This window comes from Heliangelus exortis, chromosome 3 (assembly GCF_036169615.1).
Source record: "Heliangelus exortis chromosome 3, bHelExo1.hap1, whole genome shotgun sequence".
NCBI lineage: Eukaryota > Metazoa > Chordata > Aves > Apodiformes > Trochilidae > Heliangelus > Heliangelus exortis.
In genome coordinates, this window is record NC_092424.1 from 71,249,318 (window position 1) to 71,269,188 (window position 19,871).

Sequence of the window (19,871 nt, forward strand, 5' to 3'; positions counted from 1 at the left end):
ATCTGCCCTCCTAAATCCAAACTGACATACCTTTGGGATCAACACTCCATTTTACCATCTTGCCTGATTTTTTCCTCCCAAAGATTGCCCTCTGGCAGATTCACAAGTTTATTTAAGCCACGATCTTCAGTCTTAAGAAATCCCCAGCTGAGAGTTTGCTACAGCACTCGTAGCCACAGCCCAGCAGTGTGCAGGACGCGGCACCGCTCTTCCTCGCAGGGCACTCAGGCAGCCAGCCCGTGCTTGCTGACTGCAGAGATTGTCATTTTTTTCTCAGTTTCCCCATTTCTAACCTGAGAGCTGCCCGGTGCAGTGGGATGATTTTCAGAAGACACATCCTTTGTACCTTCTCCTTCCTGCCAGATGTCCTCTGCAGCCAGTTCGTGGCTTTCGTTTTTTATTTCGCAATAGCTTAACAAATTTGGTAAAAATTTGCAGGCGACTACTGCTGCTGAAAAAAGTAAATAATTGTTCTTAAAGGAGGTGGGGATGCCGAAAGATCCGACCTCAGTTAAATCAGTACAGTATATACTGTACAGACGTACAGTAAATGTGATTTAGTAAATCAATGCATTGAAGAAATATAAACAAAATCCATCTGCCCGCTTATAAACATATAAAACTGTTTTAGGGACACAATACATTAAAAAAATGTCAACAATAACGGCTTGCCCATGCTTCCAATTATATTCTTTCTTCAATTAGTCTTGAAGAACCTAACACCTCTATTAATCATTTCAATTAACTCCACGCACCACATGACATCCGCACCAGCAGCCCATATGTTGCGTTCCAATCACCCAAATATTAAAGCCTTTTTAATTGATTGATCTAAAGAACATTCAACAGGCTCAAGGTGGCAGCCAGCCAGGAAATCCCAAAAGAAGATGACAAAAAGGTGGGGGTGCTAAACCAGCTTCCCAGTTTGTTTTTCCTCTTCCTCCAGGGTTCACTAAGTTAATCCAATCACAGCCCATAAAGCCCCATTTTAATAAAATAAATAAATAGATAAGAGAACACACATGTTGGCTTTCCCTCAGAGAAGCCCCCTCTGCTAAAGCCGGAGAGCCATCCTGTTAAGAAAGTGCCGTACATACGAGGGTGCATTTTTTATCCGGCAGAAATATTTAGCTTGGCTGCCCGCCAGGGAATGCTGAAAGAATAGACTGAATTAGGGGATTTACCTTCCACGTGTTTGGCACGCGTCATTAGAGGCTCTGAAGAGCTTGACTCTTTTCGCTCTCTCACTCTCTGTTTTTTCTCCCCCCCACCAGAGCTTTGATGCAGAAAGTAAAGTATGAGCTATAAGAGCAGCTGATGTGTTGAATTTCGAAGTGTTGGCACGGCAGCTTTTGTTCTGTCGAGGGAAACTGATGCCCAGTTTCTGGAGGTAAATTAATTTTTTTTTTTTTTTCTTTTAATTCCAGTCAGGCATGGGGTGATATGTTTCAAAAGCATTCGCTTTAATGCGGAAAAAAGTACGCTATTTTTCTTTCTCTCTTTTACTAAGAAAATGAAAAAAAAATTGAAAATCTTTTTGAAGTTTTCTGTAGACATGGAGAAAATGGCTTAAAAGCAAATTCTTTAAGTGAAACTCCAACCACGGAGTAAAAGGTTAGTTTTGTAACAATAACCCGTGAATTCCTCTGTCATTTGACTTTTATATGCTGTCATGTGGACTTATGTTATTTTGAAAAACACTTCTTTACATAAGTACTTTGGTCCTGCAAATAACTCTTAAGATCTATAACCAGAACACATTAGTCAAGACAGTTGGTCCATACCTCGAGTAACCCATGCACCTTCCCAGAGCTTCTAATTTGTGAAGGGAAAGATGATATTCTAAGTCAGCCTCTGCCTCTCTTAACTTACAGAGGGGGAAAAAACAGGGGGGAAAAAAAATCCCAGCTGAGTAAAAAAGCATGGAGAACTTTAAAAGCAACTTTTAAAGCAACAGTAAATGCAAACATTTGTGTCTGGCATGCATACCAACCCTGTTTACAGAGCTGAGTTTTGCTGAACAACTCCCAGTGCTACCAATACCCATCCCCTGAACTGGTGTGAGCACTGGGGAGAGCCTGGCTGCAGCTGCCTCTGCAGTACGGTCTCATCACAGGTCCTGTTCACACATGAGTTTTATCATTATTGATTCAAGCAAATCAGTTTAGAAGCTATTTGTTGACATGCTTACTCAAAGCAAGGTTCAAGCAGAGTTTCTGATCTGGTGCTGGCTGTATCTTTATCCCCTCTTCACTTGCAAATAAATCTGGTCTGACTGTTTCAGCTCAATTTGTGTCACCAGACTGACACCCTGAGATTTTTCATCTCTCTTTCAGTAAAACTGATTAATGGTGCCTTGCATATCAGGAGATAACATGACTACAGAAAACCAACCAAATGGATGGATACTGGCTAAAACAAAATTGAAAACAGAAGAAGGGAGCTCCAGTGTTGGAAGGATGCTGAGGTTCACCTACTTGCTGAATGTAAAACACCTTAGCTGTAAGGATCACCTCATATCTGAAGGGCAGGCCCACAGTTTAGCAGTCCTTGAACAACTAATTCATAATTCATAGACAAGTTGAAAAACCACACAAATAATGAGCTATCACTATTACTCAGCGGAAAGTGAGAACTGGAGTTTTCCACCCAAACCTAAAGGCTGACAAGCTCAGACATGTTTTTGTGATCTCCTTCCTGGACCCCACATTTTTAATTCAATTTAAAGAAAGTTAGCCAGCCACTTCCCCCCTGTAGTTTAAATAAATATGTTGACATCTGTGCTAATAATACATCTACCCCTTCTTTTATGAAAGGCTTCAGCAACTACGGAGGTTTTCTTTTCATCACTAGGAAAAAAAAAAACCCAAAAACCCTGCAAAAATAAAGCTGTTTAACAGCACAGGGCTGGCTCCGTACACTGCATGGATGCCAGCCGGTGGCTGAAGCACTGCTTTATGCTTCCAGAAGAGCATCTTTGCTGCTAATTGAATCTCAGAACAACCGGCTGTGCAGCACTTAACTACTGCATGCCAGTAGCAGGAGGGACCACAACAAGATTATTCCCTGCCGGTTGTTTCCACTCGCATCAGAAAACATAGTGAGTGCTCTGGACTGACAGTCCCGAATGGGATAATTCCTCTGTGGAAAGACTGCAGGAAAGTAATACAGAGAAATAATGGTGAATTAGGGTGTGGGTGCTGCAGGCTCACATTCCACAAGAAAGCACCACCAGGCAGCCCACGCTTTTCTGTGCAAACCTGTAAGCGAAGGCGTTGGGTGCTCCTTGCTCCCCCAGCACAGGGCTGACTTTCCTGGAAAACACACGCCAACACAAAAGGTGATTTCTGTTATCTCTGGCCTCTCTCATATATGATCACAGGAAAATCCGAGTGTCTGTGCCTGTGACGGGAAACTGCCTGCCAGCTCTGCCTCGTGAGTGCTTACAGTGAGGCCAAGTGTATTTCAGTATCAAGATGGGTATTTTGAAACTTAGGCCAAAGAACAGAGCACATTGGCCTCAACAATACCAGTTCAGTGGCAAATTGCTTGATGGATTTGTCACCACTGCAACAAACTTGTGTTCAAACACAGTCTGCTATGCTTATCATATTTACAGATTAAAAATATGACCTCTGTAAGTGAAATAGCTCTCTTTTTTTTCCCCCTGTATGTCCCCTCCCTCCAATGTTTTTAATTAAAACCAAGAACCAAGGCATGTATCCACCCTCCTTTCTGTAATAGTTTGGGATTCAGCTCTCAAATACTACACAGATAAAAAGAATCTTCATGTGTTGGTGATTCGCAATGCAGTAAATTCTCCTTTCCAAACCTGCAGTCTTCATTAAAATCTTATTTGCTTGGTAATCTCCTTTGATCGCTAAAGTTATAAGAAGCCCCCTCCTCTTCTTCTGATACTATCAGTGTAGCTTTTGACCAGAGAGCATGATGAATTAAATGTATGACAGATATGACAGGTGAGGAGTGCTTGGAGAGGGCTTAAACAGCAGGGATAAGACAAAGCCCCCATTTAAGAACAAAACCCCTACCCGATGGCTAGCCCGTTAATGACCAACCACTCTATTTGTCCCGGTGGATGAGGAGCAAGCTGATACTACAGACAAAGCTTTGTTAGCCACGGGGCTGCTCCTCAATCAGGCCACACAACCAACTAATTGAAATGTCCAGTTTCCCCCCCTCAGGATTTGATATGCAAGCGAGGGGGGTTGTAGGTATTCTTTTTTTTTTTTTCCCCTCTGTAATGTATTAATTCAGCCACCACAAGTTTACAGCTGGACTAAGTGGAATTACAGCATATAAACCTGAAAATCTATCGGCAGGGATCCAGCTAAGCCCTGGAGAGAGACAAGTCCAGCAATACAAATCCAAGGAATTTTGGAAGTCAATCCATTAGGATTACTAGGCCTTTGATTTTGGAAGTCGCAGGCTCAAAATATGGAAGCGATGAACTCTCAATCTTCCTTCATTTTAGCCTCTTTCCAGAGGACTTACTGACCCCATTTTTTAATATTAAAAAATAGATAAATGTGGGCAGAATCATACTGATTTTCCATCACATTTGCAGTGAAGGAAGACAGCAAAATACCTGCTTTCCCAAATTCATGGTTAACACGTGCTTTAAAATTTTCTATGTATTTTCTATGTGTTTCCAGTTACCACAAGCAAACTCATCACCATTCTTGTCAGCTGAAGACAGCTCTCCCTCACTTTAAAGTTCATGTTAATTTTCAGCACGCTGTGCTGTACCTAAGCAGGAATTTCAGGCTCTAGTTACTTTAAACTACAGGCTGCCTCTCAGAGGTGAAGAAATCCCTGTGCCCCCTGCAGATCAGGATTATATTCTCAGTGGGCAGTCTCTCATTTTTGCCCACCAATCTGTGGCTAGAAGAAGGCCAGCAGCTTCTCAAGGTAGGTGCCAAAGCAATATTCATTGTTAAACACAACCCCTAAAGAACAAGAAAATTAGATTACAGGCACACAGCAATGAATCTGACTTTATCTTGGCTCTAGGCATAATGGAAAACATTAACCAAAGCAAGAAGAGTCTTCACTTTCAGAAGAAATTCAATTTTTATCTCTTTGCTCCTTCTTGTCCTGCCCTTGCAGCGTGCTGTAGCTGAATTGCAGGTGCTGGTACCAGGAAACCAGGGTTCTGTTCTTAGCTCTGCCAGAGGCTTCTTTATGTGGCTTCTGGCATGCCCTGTACCCTCTCCGTGCCTCAGTTTCCTTATATAAAGATGCAAATATTCCTACCTATTTCAGAAAGTGTGGTCTAGTGGTTTAAACCACAGAATCAAGACATCAGAATTCTCAAACTGAATATGGTATCAATTTCTGCTGTGCCTTTGAAGCAACTACACCCTTACCTACCCAAGGGGTCAGCTTCCCCTGGAAAATGTTGAATGGCAAACACTGGCTTCCCGATAGAATACACATGATACTTTTCAAGTGAGTGATGTTTCTCACTGCATGATAGCTCATACCTCACGTTGCACAGAGGCTACTTACTTGGAGTGCAAGAGAAAAAGATGGTCCAAGCTGCAGCCAAGCAAAATTTTTGGGAAGTGCTCTCACTAGCAGACTGCTGCAGCCACCCCTCCAAGTGCTTGCCCCCAGGCCACCCAGCAGACTCTGGCCGTGCCATTATGGTCCTAACTCAGCATGTGGAGGCATAAGGCCAGAGTCCCAAACCTTCCCCAAGCAGGACAAAGGGCTGAAAGGATTGCTTTCCCCCTCCCCAGGGAGCACTCTAACTTTTTGGCTATTTTGCAGCAAACCGATGTGTCTCTCACGCTCTCTCCTCCTCCACTTTTCCTTCGTAAAAAAAATCTCCCAAGTTTCGAGTCCATTCCACTCAGAATAAGTAGCAATTTCAAAACTTTCAGAAGGCAGCAAAAGCATTTCCTGCCTGGCTCTATCTCATGGCTCTCTGGCTCACTGGCCACTTGCAAAGGTTAATTAAATAATGCTTAAATATTTGTAATATGCAAAGTCCCAGACAAGTGGTAAGTGTGAACATTATGAAGCATAAAAGGGTCATTCAGAAAGAACAGTACAACAGAAATCTAGAGGAAAATATAGTTAATCTCACACCAATATCTTTTTTTCATTATGGACTCCAATAAAGCCAGGCAAATTGTTACCAGTATCATCACTAATGCTGTAATGGAAAAGAATGGGACTGATTTTTAGCAAAAGACTGTAGGGATTCAGATCAATAAATTAAGGAGGGCAGAAAGGGAACCCAAAAAGCATTAGTCTGAAGTATTTTGTTTTTAAAGAACACGCAGATCTGAACGGAAGCTCCCTTTTTTTTTTTTTTTTTTTTTTTCAGACAGCTTTCCAATCTCCCTATTAGATATAATGTTATAGTCTTATTACACATGTTGCCTACTAGATGTGCTCTGACTTTTATAGATGTCAACCCCATTTCTTAATTCAAGCCATTTGTCTCTTGTGATCTCTGCGCCTCTGGGTTAGAGTTCCAGCCAAAGAGGTGAGCCAGCTTGTATCTGCAATGCAGCCATAAAATCCTCTGGCGCTACATCCCCGAAAGCTGCTGCTGCCCTGAGAAAAGGCCTGGATTTTGTCTGTCTGCAGCTCAGCACCCAGAAAGGACATTTTGCAGGAGGGCTCGGTGGACATCCAGGAAAACTGCTTTCAGGACCTTATCTGAAGGACAATACTTAACTTTCACCACCTGGGCCTGGCCCCTGAAAAGAAACAGTCACACTCAATTATTGTCTTTTTCTAGACAATTACTATTTAATCAAACCTCCAGCTGATATTAACTGGTGGAAAAAAGGCTATTTTTAGTCAGGACAGTGATTCCCCCTCACTCCTTTCATCTATGAGTAATGTATTTCCTTTTGCTCTCAGTACCACAAACCAGTCTACGCCAGATGCTCAGTATTAGGTAAAATTAAAAATGTGGGCATCATACCCTTTGAAAGATGCTTTGAACTCAAATTAATATACCTAAACCCACTATTTAAATTAAAGATATCCTGTCTTTCTGCTGTGTAGTTTACCCTTTTATCCAAAGGGGAATTTTAGTCCATTTAAAGGTTTTTTGGTTCAGCTCCACAGACCACGCTTTGACTTAACACATTGTAATTTCCTTTTAGCCACAAGAATAAAGGAAATGTATGGAAGCAACACCATAATCTTGTCAAGCACCCTCTTTCGTTTCCCTGAACAAGCCTGTTTGAGAAAATGTGAAGCCTAAGGTTTTTAAGATGTTCTCTGCAAGATGTTTAGATCATGGAATACTTTTATTGAAAACAGACATACGTATTTTTAACGCATCTACTGATATACCCACACACATAAAATATATGCCTACTAAATTCTTTTATGGACAAGAACAGAGCAGTCTGCAACCTGTAGAGGTTTTGAAGAGTTCACTCCTCCTGCCTCATCATTTTACCTTTTCCAGACTTTTGCCCAGAATCCATGTGGATACTTGAAAAAGTCCCACCAATTCTCATGCCTGGGGAAATGTCATCTGAGGATGTAAAACCAGGGAGCGTCCCCACCCAGGCACACCTGTGAACTCTCAGAAGCAAAAAGGTGGGAGCAACGTAAAATACAATTTCTCATATACCTCTGTGTACATATAAGAAGTGGGCTCCTGAACCACTTGTACCATTTGGTTGCTTCTTTAATTTTTTTTAAAAACATAATTATTTAAATACAAATGCTGCACCTCTGGAGAGCTAGAGGGCTTGATGCAGTTTGCTGGATGTGTTGACTTTACATCTATATAAGCAAACACCGTCCATCTTCACACTCAGTCTTTCCCCTCCTGATGTCACCACCGACAGCACCCAAGAGTACAGGCAGAGGTGTGAGAGTAGCCTTTGTTCTAGGCCCCACAGGACCATGACACATGCCCTGACACCCACAGCCAGCCCCCGTGGCATCCGTGTGTGTTCTGGAGGTACCCAAATGTATGCAGGGGCTTTGCTGTCTTTGTGGACCCCCAGGTCTTGGCTTGGTTCCTGGTAGCTTCCCTGAGGTACCAGTGGGCACACAGTGGGCAGTCCAGCCCTGGCCACAGCACGGGAAGAGAGACCTCCTAGGTGCAAAGCCAAGCAGCAGGCTGGAGAAACTGATGCTCAACCCACTGCACTGAGCAAGGGGAGAGAGGCATTAGCTGGGAGTGCTAACACTGCCAAGAAAACCTGATTTCAGGACAAAGCAGAGGGGCAAGTTAAAGCATCTGCAAGTTCTCTCCTTTGAGTTCTGCAGGTTAGACAGTTATAGCAAAGCAGTTTATCCCCAAGAGCTTTCTCCTCACTGGAGGTGTTGAGTTAACTGGCGGTGACCTTCCCCTGACCCACAGGCAGCATCTGCAGGCGCTGGGCGGCGGTGGCAGCCGGGGGAAGCACTTCTCCCAAACTGCGCCCTTTCAAAACACCACTCCGAAAAGCAACAGCTGAGGTGACCCAGGAGTCAGCCGCCCAGCCCTGTCCAGTGTGGAGGACGTCTCCCTTCACTCTCCTGGGGTTTCATCCATCTTCATTTGCTTTTCCTTGCTGCCATTTCCTCTGACTTTTCAAACTCAGGACACTGGTAGCTATTATTCATTCTCCTGTTTCTCGCCAGCCTCGTGGTGAAGGGCCGCAGCATTTTATCAGTAAATTACCAGATTGGTGCTTACTTAGCCATTGTTTTAATTGCTGATTTTTTTCTGCTCAGGTTTCTCTTGAGCACAAGCAGGTTTTACTGCATTGTTAGCTTAGATTTCTAAGAGAGAAACACCTCAATGCAATTATTAAATGTCTCTCTGGGTAGCCGCAAAATGACTTGCAACTTAAAACTCTGAATAGAAATAAAAATGGAACTGAGGTATGAAAAAGTAACTGCCCAAACCACTTGAGGTTAAGCAACTATCTTCATTGTGCACCCTTTTTGCCCATAAAAAGGGTGGAGAGGTAAAGCTGTAGGATTTATCCCTTCTACCACAAACAATGGTGTAAGCATCAGAGGGTCTCCAATTTCCAGCTATAACAAATCACTTAGCTCTGGGTAATTCTAATAATTTTAGTCAGGAACTTGCAAAACTGAATAACTTGTACTCAGTTGCCATCAATTTGAGAAATCTTCCCATGTCTGGTTAAGAAGAGACTGATTAATATACTTTTATGGCTTCACAGTGGAAAGGAGAAGAGCTAGCCCATCTCTTCCTCTCCACTTCTGGGTGGTTTGGAAGGGATGGCAAAGAAAAGGAGATGCTGAGGGAGCAGAATTGGAGGAGAGATGGAAAAGCGAGAAAGAGTTTTGGTAGCAGATTTGGGTAGGGGATCACTTTCTCCATTCTAAGAACTGACCCCAAAACTTTCATAGCAGTATTGTCCTCCCCAAATGTGAAAATGCAGGTTGTCCAACTTCCACTAGTGAACAATGATGGTGAGGAAGGCATACAAATGTGCAGCTGATGACAAGAATCTCTCCACTCAATAGAAAAGACAGAAAGAGTCAGAGATTTTACTTAAGAGGAAGAGATCAAATGACTTTGCCAAGGTTTCACTAAAAGCAGACAGCTGAGATAGGAGCTGAACCCACACATCCTGAATCACAGCCCTTCTTCTCAATCACAAGACCCTCCTTCCTCTTGTATGTTTCACACTATCTGGAGTAATCAAGAAAAAAATTGTCTTGCCCTCCTGTATCGAAAATTGATTGCTATATCTACAAACCACCTAGAAAATTCCACTGTCTTTACAAAAGAGCAATGGGTTCCAAAGAAATTACAAACCTCACTCTTGCTTCAGAAGGAGGGTGTCGTTTCCTATGCTGGTCATCTGTGTTGAATCAAGATCAATGTAGATGGCAATAGGCTAGAAAATGCAAAGCCTTTCTTAGAAAAGATGCAAAAGAGCCCATCCACGCCATGCAGTATACTTGCTGCAAGGCTTGCAGAGCCAGCTCCAAACCTGGTGACTGTGGAAGAGGGAAGCATCACGGGGGGTACTGCTGCATCACCAGTGGTGTGAATACACAAACAGCTAAGGCAATTGGCCATACAGCTCAGAAAGGCACAAAAACTGAAGTCCAGGAACATATTTATACTGTTTATAAGGCTACTGCAATCACTGCTCGTACTCTTGAAGACCACTGAACCATTATGTAATGCAGGCATGATCTTGCTTTCTGGCTTTGGCAAGGCTGGGAAAAGATATAGTTGTGCTCTATCATAGAATCATATCATAGAATGGTTTTGGTTGGGAGACCATAAAGGTCATCTAGTTCCAACCCCTCTGCCTGCGCAGGGACAGCTTCCCCTAGACCAGGTTGCTCAAATGTCATGGGGTAAACATCCAGGATCTACTTCTTGAGCTTTTTCACCTGAAGATTTTCACAAAAGAACAAAACTGAACTAAGCAAGTTTGGGGCAGAATTTCTTTAGTCTGAGAGAGGCTTTTCCATCCCAGCAGTGGAACAAAATATCCTAGCCTTGGTAAGACAGGTCATTGCTCATTAGCAAAATGGGGGGTTTTTTTGTTTGGTTTTTTTGGGGTTTTTTTTAATGAAGTTGCCTTGTCAGGAGACTGGGCTAAGTGACCAGGGGGACCTCCTCTAGACTCACCTTTTTAAGGAAATCTTCCAAGATTTTTCCAAGAGATATCACAGTGGTCTAGACATTTGGATACTTTCAGCAAGATGAATTAGTAAAGCATTATACATGTATTTCTTAGAGCAGACCATACATAATAAAACAAAATGTAATGTTATACATTTGGGGAAAATTCTAGCTGACTGAGAAGTATAAATGCATATTCATGCTCATGAGTACACACTATTTTCAGTATCAAGATCATCTTCAAGCAATTTCTCGCTCTTATAATGTATTTATTTTATGTAAAACAGATGTGTGTCTTTGGGGTAGAGTTTGTTTTTCTCTCTTATATTATGAACATCCTTTTTAATTAAAATGGGAAATACAAACTGCCTCATTTAGTTTCAAGCCTTCAGCCCACTGTCACAAGCAGCCCTCTGCAGATTCAGGTAGAAACCTCTCAGAATCCCACAATAAGTCCTGCTGGTTTAATTCAGGCTCTTCGGACATATATAGATCAGTGGAGCTACACTGAACTCATTACAACAGCTGTAAAGAAGCTGAACTGGGAGTGATGTATCCATTCAGAGTTTCCTAAAAGGTCCTGAAACTCCATTACTGATTGTTAAGTTAGTGCTATGTAACACATGCACAGCTGATGAGAATGCCATCCTTGGTGGTGTTGCATTTTAAAGCCACTGCTACATGCTATGCCTAGGGTATGAAGACCAATTAAAAGAGAGAAAAGTAGCAAACATTACAAATGGAGATCATCAAAATGCATGAGAAATGAATGAAGGGGTGGGGGAGGCAGAACACTGAGTGATCCTTTATGCAAAATAATTCAAACCTAATTTTCTACTTCAAATGTATATTTTTTTTGTCTTCCCTTCTCTTATGGCCTCCCTTCTCTTCCTGAACCCAAATGAAGGCAGAAGCGAACATTTCCTTTGCCAGTGATGGCAGTGATGCCAAGAATTATTAAGTGAACTTCCTCCTATCCGTTTCTTTTTCAGTTAATGTTGTCTGAATCAAATGTGAGGGATAAAAGCGGGCTGTTCTGTTCTGACAAACTACAGCCTTGCAAATTTACAGACACAATTGCTCCAGGCTCCCTCTATGCATGATCAGATAGGGTGTCTTTTGAATGGACTCAAAGAAACACATATTCACACCTGTCAGGCCTAGATTAATATCCTTGCTAGTTGCACTTTAGGAACAGCCAATTAGTTCTAGTTACAGAAGCCTCCATGGGTAAGGGGAGAAGCAGCCTGTTATCACCATCAGGACTTGTTGCCCTGAATGGGTTTGTGTCCCAAACTGTGTGTGCATCTGCGGTTTGATTGGAAGCCCTGCTGCATGGCGTTGCAACGATGCCTCTATCCTAGCCCCAAACCCACTTTAAGGATGACAGAGACAGAAGAGCTGATCGTGATCATAAAGGGAAAATAAGCTAGTGCTACATTGAGATTACAAAGCCTAACACCCATTTTCAAACCAGAAGCACTTTGCTGAAATTTCCAACTTATCCCTATTTATTTGCTGTCTAAGATAAAATTTACTTTATGCTCAAAAGGAGTAGTGCTTCATTTCAATTGCTCCTGGGAGGGGAAAAAAAAGCCCAATAATGTTGCTGAATTTGCAAAAGGGGGATAAGAAAAGTTCTGGCCTTGAAGCAGCAGCAAGAGTGACAACCACGGTGCCAACATCACCGGTGGGACACTTGAAAACAAGTCAGGGACCAAGGGTTAGTCCAGCCATTGGAACGTGACAGGAAGGCTAGTTAATAAACACCAGCTAACCCCTTCAATTACAGCAATAAATTGTTCAATTGGTTAAATGTCCACAGGTTCTACCCCAAACACGGCTGCGAACTGTTTAATTAGCAAACTCTTGCATCACAGGACAAACAGATCCAGGTGCACGCGCGGGGAGACGCTCAGCCCCTGCGGAGCGAGGGCCGCCGGTGCCCCGTCTGGTTTCCCTCACCTCTGCACCATGCGACCCACAAGGTTTTAACAGATTATTCATTCCTTGCTGCTCATTTTTCAACACGGAATTAAGACTCTATGGGCCAAATATGGCTCAATCATCATTCTTTCCCCATCAGTTTTCTCTGTTTTGATAAGGTGTCCCACAAATCACAGCTTCTCACCTGCTGCGAGATTAGATAGCTGTGCACAGGCTACACAGAACAGGAGATACCAAGTCCCTGGAAACTGCATGTTGTACAAAACAGACAAGAAAATTATCAGTCAGTGGGCCTGTTTCTTGAAAATATTTAACACACTAAATTTGGGATTATCTCACCGAAAGTTAAGAACATTCGGAGCTTTTGTAAAACAATTTATCATTGAGATCACTGCTGGCTATAAAGGGTATTTAAGAGTATACCTTAAGAGTATATGTGAGGCATATACCACCATAAGATAAAAACAAACAAACAAAAAAATCCCACCAAAAACTGAATAAAGCAACAAGACTCACATAAGTTGCCTTCACTGAACCATAGATTACTTTGATGATCCACTGATCCTACACACTCTGTTACTAACTAAAAACACAGATGCAGGGGGAAGTATATGTGGGGTTTAAAAATTTTTATATTACTTAGATCCGTTTACCAGGATTCTTGTATCCAAAAAACAACCAGTCAAAGGAAATACTCACTATTCATTATGTTTACACAGTGAGGAAAAATCACATCTCCCTGCTTAAGTTTTCTTAATGAACTAAAACAGAGGTAAATTTATCACAGTTGGGAGTAAAATACTGTAAGTAATCATTCCCTGTCTCTCTAGCAGAAGTATTTCTTTGGAAAAGAGCTTCGGGCAGATGATGTTAATTTAAAAGCAAATTTTTTGGTAACATTGCAGAAATCTACAGTTTTGCACTTCTTCCTGAGAGACTGGGCCTGTATCCTGAGAGGATATCCAAAGCACAGACAGACAATTCAGTTTACTGGGAAAGGGTGGGGTTGGACTCTGTCTCATCCTCCACTTGGCAAAAATGACCAAACCCTGCCAGTCAACTGAACTCAGGATGTTTCTGGTCGAGCTTCCTGGCTACTGGGAGTCCTCTCCTGAAAACTAATGTCTCCCACTGAGCTTCAGCACCAAACTCAAGCTTGAAGATTCTCCCCCAGGTACCTACCACAAAGGTCCAGATCCACTCTGGGAAACCTATAGGTTGAGCAGTGTGTTACTGCCTCATGTTTAAGAAGATAGATGGTCTTATTAAGTTTAGCATGCATGTCTTGCAGGGTTAAGCAAAGTACACTCTTAAAATCTGGAGTCACAGGAAGACTTCTGTTGACTTCAGTGGTCACTGGGTCAATCTTGTAAAGAGTATTTTCAAATGCTATTTTTAATCTTTATGATGCGAGACCCTGCAGAGAAAAATGCTGTGAAGAGATGCTTTTCTGCTAACAAATTACATGACTTACTTCACGTTTGTGTGTAGTGTTTGATGTTAAATAGTTCTGTTAAATCAGTAGTATTAAAAACTGTGTACTCACTGAATCAGCTTGCAGGATGCCACGTTTTAATACTTCTGTCTCAGCAGTGGACAGTTGTTTTTTTTTCCTTTCCCCCCCTCCCCCCTTTTTTTTTTTCCTTTTCTTCTACTTTTGTAGTACTAGGTGAATTAACATATCTGAAAAGTCTGAGGTTGTCAGGACAGTTTCAGTTGACAACTATTAGCATAGCCTCACTGACTTAAATAGGCTGAAGCAATTTGGGCCATTGAGAATCCACAGGGGCAGGGGAGGGAGAAACTACAAATTAGGAAGAGAACAGAGAACACAATACCAGCACTGATGTCCTGGCACACAGGCTTTTATTCTGGAGATAGTTTACAAGCAGTTCATAACCTTTGGACTCCAGACAGTCTGTAGAACCAACACAAGGAGGTTCGAGACTTGGTCTGAACTTTTCATCCAGCCCCAGCACTGTCAATATTTGGAAGGTGCACTGGAAATCAAAGTCTCCATAAAATTGCGTATAGTGAAACAACAACAAAACTCCCTGAAACTTGCACTCATAAATTAATTTTAGGCTTTATTACTTTAATCCAAAAAATGCATTAAGGAGATGTAAATATTGATAACACTTCTGTGTTTAGAAGAGGAATTTCCTGGAAAGACAGCAAGGGCAGCTTTGTTTAGCAAACATGGGGTCCAAAACCATCCTCTCATTCCAGATTCCTAATTTCAGATTCACTTCAAAAATTTTTATTTATAGTCTTAGCCTTTCTGCACACTGAGATGAACTAACAGTAATTAATTGAAATGGTATATGAGTGATTTTTCTGCCTAAGAAAAAAAACGACTGGAGAACTGACAAACAAAATCATCTGTGTTTTAATTTAAGCATGTCGATATTCAATCAACCTGTTTAGTTAGAATGGCTCTCCACTTTTATGCCATTCTTTATTATATATCGATTCTGTTATATAAAATGATAGTTATACATAACAAAGCCTGTCAAGAAGAAATTATTTTAGCAAAATAACTTCAGGCTATGAATTAAAATTTTGTTCTTTGCTAGTACTTTTAAAAGACTAAATAAGAAAAGATTTACAGCTACGTATTTTATTTTGTGAATTAAAGATTCTTAAAATAATCATTATGTACTCTAGTGGATTTCATGACATGTTAACTACACAGTGACATTCACTGTTAACTGACAGAACCTCTGTGCGAGCAAAGTCAAGTGAAGTATACAGTTAATAAACAACACAATACTAAGAGACAGACTTGTTTTTTACTTCTCTCATCATTTTGTTTCTTGTCATATGTTTAACACTCTAAGTGACATGAAACTTTGTTAAATTAAATGTACTTACACCAGTTCAAGAATAATCTAAATTAAGAGGGCATTGGATACACAACCACATTTTAACAAAGAATTTTTATCTGTTCAATAAAAATACTTTAAATGCATCGAATTCTAAACTTCTGTCCTGAGCAGGGGCTTCTATTGTGAGCAGCAGATGCTATCAGGTTATAAATCCATTATTTTTGTTCAGAGCTAACAAACTCATTTTTTTTGTAGAGGTAGATTACTTAATTCCTCAAGGGAGGAAAAGTTAGTCTGAAAAAATAACCACAAAGAGACGATTTCTGGAGTACTAAATGTATCTCTTACAGTCAAAAAACCCTGAAATGCCAACTTACTCTGCTCATAGCTGTGAAAAAACAATATACATTGCATTTGTTCTAGATGTGGTTCTGAAGCCTTCCATCCTAAGTTCTGGGTTTCTACCTGTAGAAATGAATGATTTACTCATGCAAAACAAAAGCCTCCTTTTCTTATTTCAAATGCATGGAGGGGATTTGTGTTTGCCATTGAAAAAACAAAGAGACAATTCTAACCCAACCAGCACCAGCGTTTTTCTGGCAGTTCAGGAACTGTTGATATTACAGATATTAACACTACCCATTTATAAGCCAAGATGATTACTCAAGCTGACCATGAAATGCTACCACTGCAAGAACTGTGCTTTGAAGAGAGGTTTCTGCCATTTATAAAATACACATTTTTGCCCAGGTAGATAAATAGTAAGTTCCCAAAGCAAGATTGTTACCCCATATGCGATTTCCACAAAGTTTTCAAAGCCCCCAGAATACAAGTAAGATCCACAGATTTTTGACTCACCTGATCTATTAGGTTTTGCCTTGCACAGAAAGCTCAAAGTTTCAGCACTATCTTGTCCCTTCATTCACCGTATTCCACACAGTAACATCCTGCGTAAAGCATGCTCTTGCCTGGTTCTCTCCAGTTTCTCAAAGCTTGAAAGCAAACTTACACCGACTACCCTGAGAAGCTTTATACCAACACCTGTCCAGACAACAGCCTGTCAAAAAAGCAAACTAACAGCTGAATTGAGGTCACCCACCCTAGGAACTTCAGGACATATTCAGAAACACCCCCCCTTACCCTCATCCCTCCCGTTTTTATTTGAAAATAGCAGCTCTATCTAGTAACGTGATGCCTTCCCTTCCTTCCCTGTTTGAGCAAGCAGTGAAAGCCCTCCCGCTGCCTACCCCTAAACTGAGAGCATTATTCTCCAACCTGTGCTACGCCTGTCTGCAGAAATCAGGCAACTCATCCCACACTGATAGCGTTTCTTTAAGGAGCACGGCTTGGACCGAGCGGGTTAACCATTAGCTAAGTGCCCAAAGAGGTCGTATTACACTCACTATGCATACTTGTTAATGAAGTTCGGCTTAAGACGAGCGCTTTCGGTCCGTCAGTCTTCCCAAAGCGTGGCAGAAGGGTAACACCGACTGTCACAATGCGGAGCTCCGTGATGCTCGCTGAGCCAGCCTGGGGGACAAGCTCCACCTTTGCAGAAATGGTGCTTGTCAAATACTTCGCTTACACAACGCAAATGTTGATTATTGGTACCAAAAAACTGCTCCGGAGGAATGCACGGGCACTAAAAATTTGTGCTAGAGGTTTGTCGTTTCAACAAATGTCCCTAAAAGCAGTCCATGCAAATGAGGTTTCATTCCCATACATGCAACCATAGGTAGCTCAGCTCTAGAGGCTGAAAACAGCAGCTGTCTTTCTAAAAAATAATGGCAAGTTACCACACTTCTGAAAATATTTTCTTTCTTTTCCTCACAACTTATTCAAGCTAGTCAAAAAATAACTTTGTGCTGCCATTATTTTGCATTAACTAAATCTTGACAAAAACTTTAGCTGTAATGGTACTCTGTCATGTCACATAAATTATTTTGTCAAGCCCAAAGCTGAAGATTTATTATTATAGGCTTTTATTACAAAACCATTCAGAAGCCACAAGCAAGAGCACTGTGCCAGGCACCGAGCACAGGTGCAGCAAGAAACCTCACCACCTCAGAGAGTTTGCAATCAGATAGAGAAGGGGGACACGAAGTGAAAGAAGGGAAGTGGCATTACCTTCACTTCATAGGACAAACAGAGTATGTACTGAGGCTTAGAAAGAATAAGCCCCTTTTCTCCTGCAACTTGAGATTTAGCACCGCAGCTATTAACGTTACAGGGCTTTGCATGCATGCCAGGGCTCACCAGCACCAGGACTGAAGCAAAAGGCATTGTCAGTCTCTCCAGCAATTTAGTCTTGAACAGACATAGGAACTGAATGCACGTTTTTCTTGTGCCCTACCTGTCATTTTACCAGCCCCAGCTTTCCCCACAATTTTACACCTACACACATTTCTTCTTGTGACAGTTGGTCCTACCCCTCTTCCTGGTTTATATTAATTCAAGATCCAAATCTAGTGCCTAGCTTTTCAATCTTTGTAGCACAAATAAGATTAATTTTTAATTTTAAGGCCCTGATTCAGCAAAACATTCAACTACATCCTTAATTCTATCCCTATTCAGTAAAGTACTTAAGTATTTGCTTAATTCTCATTTACTCCGCTGAGACTTGAACATGTGCTTAAAGATAAGCCTCTTTTTAAGTACTTGGCTGAACTAGGGCCCAAACTGTGACCTAGGAGCCCAGAAAAGAAAAAAAAATAGATCAATAATTTCCAATGTTATTTCCTCACGAATTGCTGAAAAGATAGGAAAAAAAATTTACTTTGATTCAAATGGAACATACAGTTAGTACAGGTTTTTGTTTTTTTTTTTTTTTTTTGAGAAGAGATACATTTTACAAAATACTCCTAAGAAATACCTATTTTAAAATTCATTATTTTTGCCTACATTATGGCGATGTGTTAAGCCAACTACTCCCTTCCAGTTACATGACTGGAATCTTGAGGTTTTTGAAATTAGGTACCTGATGATTAACTATAAAATAAAATTCAGAGCAGAATCCAATTTTCTGAGTACAGCGGAATAGAATTCAGTCTGTATTCTCTTCAGACAAAAATAATGAAGAAATTCAGAAAGTACCAGGGGAGAAACCTCAAGGTAAAAGCAAGAAGAAAAAAAAAAAAAGTAAAACTCTGGTACTCCACTAGGAAGAAACTGCTGGAGTTTAGTCACCATCAACAGAGATCATGCAGACGTTGTGTAATACATTCCATTGCAAAAAGATCTCATCATGGGTGTATCCTTGGGCCAGCATGGAGGTAATACAAGATCAGGATCAAAGAAGACCTTGGCAGGTAGAGGAAAATGTGTCTACACACATAAGCACAGGATTAAATAGCAGAGAACGCAAAAATATTATCTTGAAAAATACAAATATATTTGCTAGTGGCTTATTTTCTTTTTCATTTACCTGCCCTACCCTCTTATGACTGAATCATTCCGTAAGACATATTTTTCTAGTTGCAAGATCCTGAACTCACCAAACATACTCTTTTTTACTGCAGGTTCAGTGTTCAAACAAAAGCAACTTCATTTGTTTCAGGGACATCACTATCAATTCAACTGACATGGCCTGGAAAAAAAAAAAAAAAGGGAACCTAGAAGTCAGGCAAAATATTTGAAAAAAAAAAAAAAGTTCTATTTCTTCCAACAATGCATCTGTCATTTCACTGGCAAAAAGTCTGGTTGAGCACAAGTACTGGGTATTAGATACATCAGCTGCTAAATGACAGAAAGAAACTCACTGTGTGTGTGCCCACACGACTGGAACTGGATGCCCCAATTCCACTCTCAGCAAAACTGGCCCATCAGCATTTTGCCAGGAGAATAAATAAAAGCAAATAAAGACCAAACACTTCAGTGTCACTGGCAGGTCTCCTGTTGGCAAGTCTTTCATGTCATGTCAGCTGCTGCTGCTCTTCCTTCAGGAACTGCTGTTTCTTTGTAGCTGGGGTCACTGTTTTCATCCACCTTTTGATTTCCAGCAAACAGGAATGCTATTTAATCTTTGCAGTTCCTAACTTACACATGTGCTTAACTTCATGTACTGTGAATGGTTCCACCGAAGCCTGAAATTACAGCACATAAAACTAAAACATATGCTGAAGCGCCCGCAGGACTGGGGCCTAAAAAACCTGAGCATTTACTAGCTATTACCCTTTTGATGGATCCATCCCACTATAACGATGGATAAGTGTTTATAAAAAAAAAAAAGAGCTTTGAAGATGAGAGATACTTTGTAAGTACACGTGTGGGGTAGGGGAAGTGGAAAGTGCTAGAGAAAACAGATTGCGTGGGCTGCCCTGATGTTTGCCATAGAAACCACACATCATTATTTGCAGCTGTAAGATTCTGGAGCTTCTGTGGCTGAGGAGGTTCCTCAGATTCTTGCTTTGTATTTCCTGAGTGGAAGGACGGAAGGAAGGACGGAAGGAAGGACGGAAGGAAGGACGGACGGACGGACGGAAGGAAGG

At 41.3% G+C, this 19,871-nt stretch overlaps 1 protein-coding gene across 2 annotated transcripts in view; it reads right to left on the reverse strand.

The window, feature by feature from the left end:
• PRDM1 (PR/SET domain 1) overlaps positions 1-19,871 on the reverse strand; it is a 65,914-nt gene that overhangs the window by 40,059 nt on the left and 5,984 nt on the right. The window contains exon 1 of one of the 2 annotated variants that reach the window (XM_071741239.1): positions 16,797-16,948. The exons of the other annotated variant lie outside the window; for it this stretch is intronic. The gene's annotated coding sequence lies outside the window, so the exon portion shown is untranslated. Of the gene's footprint in view, positions 1-16,796; positions 16,949-19,871 lie in introns of those variants that run through there. 2 annotated transcript variants of the gene reach the window in all.